The sequence below is a fragment of the Lathyrus oleraceus genome, chromosome 2 (assembly GCF_024323335.1).
Source record: "Lathyrus oleraceus cultivar Zhongwan6 chromosome 2, CAAS_Psat_ZW6_1.0, whole genome shotgun sequence".
Classification (NCBI taxonomy): Eukaryota; Viridiplantae; Streptophyta; class Magnoliopsida; order Fabales; family Fabaceae; genus Lathyrus; species Lathyrus oleraceus.
In genome coordinates this window covers 307396139-307401701 of record NC_066580.1, presented here as the reverse complement: position 1 = coordinate 307401701, position 5563 = coordinate 307396139, and the positions used below count along the sequence as shown (strand labels likewise).

The following is a 5563-nucleotide window of genomic DNA, read 5'->3' as shown; positions in this document are numbered from 1 at the left end:
GAGCACCTCAGCCGGGGAATATGATTTTGCAAAAAGGACCAATTATCAGCTCAACTCTACTGGGGACATGACCCACCAATTCAACTAAGGATACCTGACGACTGTTGGGGAGGAAAAGGCTACCAAACCAACTACTTCGGGAAGACTAACAATGCTTCGCACTTTAGGACTTACCTGTTCTCAGATTGCTGTTGTCATTCCTTACTGGAATTGATTATCCTTAAATTGATTGTTTTTATTATTTTAAGAAAAACAATTATTATTCATTGATTTATTTCGAAACTATCATCATAAAAAATTAATTTAATTTAGCAGAAATAAACAAGAATAGAAACAATTGGTTAAAAGTTCAACTTTATTTAATAGAATGGTAGTTTGCAAATGACAGGACTCCATAGATCTTCACAAAAACTGAAAATGGTAATTTACATGGAAAAGGGCTACATTGAATACAATGATCACTACTCTCCCTACCAACTTCAACATCCATCGTACTCTTCTTTAGTTGAGAATGATGAATCAGAATCGAATGACTTGCTCAAAACTGCTTTCATGATCAGGACCAGCCAGATGCAGTTACTTGACATGATCCCTAATTTTTGCTTAGATTTCCCCAAGGTTGGGTACTCACTCTATCAGGATAATTTTTCTATTCTATGTCTCTAACTTTTACCTGGATCGCCCTTTCGGGTTTTCAATCCACCGAGACACTCATTTTTGCCTAAGTTACCCTTTCAGGTTTTCAACTTAGCGAGTTGTTCTTTTCTTTTTTAGGCGAAGTATTTCTTGACTGCATCAGCATTCACAGGACGAGTGAACTCTTCACCATCCATAGTTGTAAGAATCAAAGCACCACCTAAGAAGGCTCTCTTCACAACAATGACGGGATCTCAACATCCACGGGGAGCACAACTTCCATATCATAAACAAGAGAGAAAGGGGTTTCCCCTGTTGAAGTGCGGACGGATGTACGATACCCATGTAAAGCAAACAGGAGCATCTCATGCCAATCTTTATACGCCATAACCCTTTTCTGAATAATCTTCTTGATGTTCTTTTTTCTGCTTCGACAACCCCATTCATCTTGGGTCTGTAGGGAGAAGAATTATGATGTGCAATCTTGAAGTCTTTGCAAAGAGCTTCCACCATATTATTGTTCAAGTTCGATCCATTATCAGTAATGGTCTTACTTAGCACACCATACCAGCATATAATCTGATTCTTGATAAACCTCACAATAACTTGCTTGGTCACATTTGCATATGATGTCGCTTCAACCGACTTTGTGAAGTAATCTATAGCCACTAGAATGAAACGATGTTTGTTCGAAGCTTTGGGCTCAATCATACCAATCATATCAATTCCCCACATGGAGAAGGGCTAGAGAGAGGAAATGGCGTTCAATAGTGTCGAAGGGACATTAATCTTATCCGCATAAATTTGACACTTGTGGCATTTCTTTACAAACTTGCAACAATAAGATTCCATTGTCAGCCAATAGTAACATGCTCTCAACATCTTCTTTGCCATAGCATGTCCATTAGAATGAGTACCAGAGGAACCTTCATGGACTTCAGTCATCAATAAGTCTGCTTCGTATCTATCCACGCATCTGAGAAAAACCATATCGAAGTTTCGCTTGTAAAGCACATCACCGTTCAGGTAGAAGTTTCCAGCTAATCTTCTCAAAGTCTTCTTATCTTTCAAAGATTCCCCAAGCGGGTAGATCTGACTTTGGAGGAAACATTTGATATCAAAATACCATGGCTTTTCATCTTTGACTTCTTCAATAGCAAATACATGAGTTGGCCTATCAACACGCATCATAGTCAAATTGGGAACTTCATTCCAAAATTTCACCATAATCATTGAAGTCAACGTTGCAAGAGCATCTGCCATCCGGTTTTCATCTCGAGGGATATGATGAAACTCAACCTTTGTAAAGAAAGTTGAAAACCTCCTCGCATAGTCTCTATATGGTATCAAACCGGGTTGATTCGTCTCCCATTCACCTTTGATCTGATTCATAACCAAAGCTGAATCTCCATAGACGTTAAGATATTTAATTCTGAGATCAATGGCCTCTTCAAGCCCTATAATGCAAGCTTCATGTTTAGCCATAATATTTGTACACTTGAAGGTCAATCTAGCTGTAAACGGAAAATGAGTTCCTTGAGGAGTAATAATTACTGCCTCAATGCCATTACCATATGAATTAACGACTCCATCAAATACAATGCCCCAACGGGAACCAGGTTCTGGCCCTTATTCAAGAAATGGTTTATTACAATCTTTCATCTTCATGTACAAAATCTCTTCGTCAAGAAAATCATACTGCACTGACTGATAATCTTCAATCGGTCGGTGAACCAAATGGTCAGCCAATACACTACCCTTAATTGCTTTTTGAGATTGACATTCAATATCATATTCGGATAATAACATTTGCCAATGGGCAATCCTCCCGGTTAAAGAAGGCTTCTCAAAAATGTACTTGATTGGATCCATTTTGGATATCGACAAAGTAGTATGATTTAACATATACTGGCGCAGACGCTTAGCAATCCAAGCCAATGCACAACATGTCTTCTCAAGCATAGAATACCGAGTTTCACAGTCAGTGAGTTTCTTACTGAGGTAGTAAATTGCATAATCTTTCTTTTCGGATTCATCTTGCTGACCAAGAACACAACCCATGCTCTCATGAAGCACAGTCAGATACATGATCAAGGGTTGATGACACTGAAATTCACCGTATTTTCGACTACGATTTCGCATGCATTTTAGTAATTTTACGGTTATTTTGTTGTGTTATTACTATGTTTCTCTTTGTTTTCATGTTTTTACTTTAATCAAAGCCCCGATCGAGAAAAGGAGTGAAAAAGAGCTAAAAACCCTAAAATTCAGCATTTTGTACTTGTGGCTGGCGCCATGGACCCTGCCATGATGTGTCCTAGCTCAACTTCCCTCAACTGCCACGTTCTCCACTACTTCCACTAAGGCGCCACAATTTTTCCTTGTGGCGGGCGCCATGGCCTTGTGGCGAGCGCCACAAGAGGAAACGTTTTCCCTCCCAAATTCAAACTGAAGGGCGTCCTTGTCATTTCCATCATTTTGCTTGCCTATAAATAGAGACTCGAATTCATTTGTTTAATCATCCAAACTTAGAGCAGAGGAAGATCCAGAGCAAAATTAGTTTCACTTAGGCATATATTCAGTATTTTTAAAGTGGTTATCACTTTGCATTGGGGTGTTACCACAATTGTGTAATCGAGTTTTGTGATCGAGTCTGTAATCGAGTTTGGAAGGAAGTTAATCTTGCCGCCATTTTCATTTATGCTTTGCATTTTATTCAACCCTCCGATTGGTGCAGGTTTTTATTACTTTGCCTTTATCTATTTTATTTTCTCGCACTCGCTTTACGTTATTTATTTCTCGCACTCGCTTTACTTTATTTATTTCTCGCACTCGCTTTACTTTATTTATTTCTCGCACTCGCACTACTTTTATTTATTTTTCGCACTCGCACTACTTTTATTTAAATTAAATGCACCTTTACTTTACCATGTCTAACTAAATCTATAAGGTTAGAATGTAAGGATCGTAATTGAACCGATAATCCGTACAATTGTTCGTAGAAACACTTAAGGGCTATTTTAACTTTCAACTTAAGTTTTCCCGCACTTAACTTCCGTTGGGTAACATCGAAAGCCGTCCAACGTCTATTTAAACTTAATTGTTTTTAACTATTTCAAAAAGAGCGAAAGCGCTATGTTTAGTTCATTAGGAGTTTTTAACTTAAGAAGAAAAGAGATTTTAAAACTATTTTCGGACGCGTTTATAAGTTTAGAGTCTGGTTCGTGAGAACCTCTTTTGGTTAAGAAATCCAGGTTAAAATACTTTTCAACTTGGTCAAGATACTATATTTCTTAAAAATAGGTTTACTACTCTAACGCAATGCGTGCCTTTTTATAAGTGACAATAAGAGGGTTTGATTAGTGAGTATAACTCGCTTCTGAATACGCGAAAGCGACAGTTCCTGTTAAATTAGTTCTTTTCAAAGTAGGAAACACTGCCCATAAGTAGTTCAATTAGCAAGTACTTGGATTATTAATTGATTATGTGAATTACATTCGAACTTGTCTTTATAAATTGAACTTTATTTAATACTTTACTTTTCATTGCACACTCTAAAACCCCCTATTTTTTATTACCTTAGATAAACACCATAACAATAGATAACGATAGATTGACACTTGGTCTCTGTGGATTCGACAATCTTTTATATTACTCTGACGCGTTCGTATACTTGCGAAAAGCACGCATCAAGTTTTTTGCGCCGTTGTCGGGGACCAATTTCGTCAAATTTCGTATCCTGTTGTTATATCGTTTAGACTTAGGTTATTACCCGCCGGTCAATGCGAAGAACTCACAGCACCGGAAGCTTAGTATACCCTCTGGCGGAGCCTGAACGTTACGCTTGCGCACGTTTATTCTTTCATAGAATTAGGAAAGCTATGGCCGAAGATCAAAACCAAAGACCTCTTAAGGATTCCGCCCAACCATCCAACGAAGAACCTAGTTCTAGTATAGTAAACCTAACCATCCCAGCTAATAATTTCGAACTTAAACCATCCCTGTTGCAACTAGTGCAACAGAGACAATTCGCAGGTCTCGCTACTGAGAACCCAAACCAACATTTTAAAATCTTTCTTCAATTAGCAGACACTTTTAAAACCAATGGAGCTTCTCCTAAGGCAATCCGTTTAATATTATTCCCTTTTTTCCTCAGAGATAAAGCCCTATCATGGTTAGATTCCCTTCCACCCAATTCCATTACGACTTGGGATAGCCTTAGAAGAGTTTTCCTTGCTAGATACTTTCCCCCAAGTAAGACCTCCATTCTTCGAAACCATATAACTAGATTTACCCAGAACCAAGGAGAATCGATGTTCGAAGCTTGGGAGAGATATAAAGAGTTGTTAAGAGCATGCCCACATCATAGTTTAGAAAATTGGTTAATCATTCAAACCTTCTATAATGGACTTCACTATAACACTAAGATGACCATCGACGCTGCCGCAGACGGTGCGCTGATGAACAAACCTTATCCTGAATCTAGTGCCCTCATCGAAGATATGGCTCAAAACCATCAATCATGGGGAGTCGAACGAGCGACAGTTGAGAAGAAGGAAGCCCAAGGAGGAGTGCATGAACTAAGCTCTATAGACATGATGCAAGCTAAAATGGATGCATTAGCCCTTAAGGTCGAGCATATGTGCATAAACCCGAATACTGCAGCCGCAGTTTCGTCGGATTGTGAGATATGTGGAATCAAAGGACACCAATCTGCAGAATGCAGTCTATTAAACGAAACCCACTCTGAGCAAGTGAACTACACCCAAGGGAACTCATATTCGAATACCTATAACCCTGGATGGAGGAATCACCCGAACTTCTCCTATAAAAACAATAACCTTATCCAAAATAATGCGCCTCCGAGACAAAATGGTTATCAAGCCCCAAGATCAAATCAACCTATGCAACCTGTACCACCAAAGCC

General features: G+C 38.8%; 1 non-coding gene across 1 annotated transcript; it reads right to left on the bottom strand.

Moving 5' to 3' along the window:
* Window positions 1–4901: 4901 nt before the first annotated feature.
* On the bottom strand, window positions 4902–5008 carry LOC127124824 (small nucleolar RNA R71). The gene has a single exon (XR_007804299.1). It is a non-coding gene; the product is annotated as a small nucleolar RNA R71 (small nucleolar RNA).
* Between the last annotated feature and the right edge of the window lie 555 nt (window positions 5009–5563).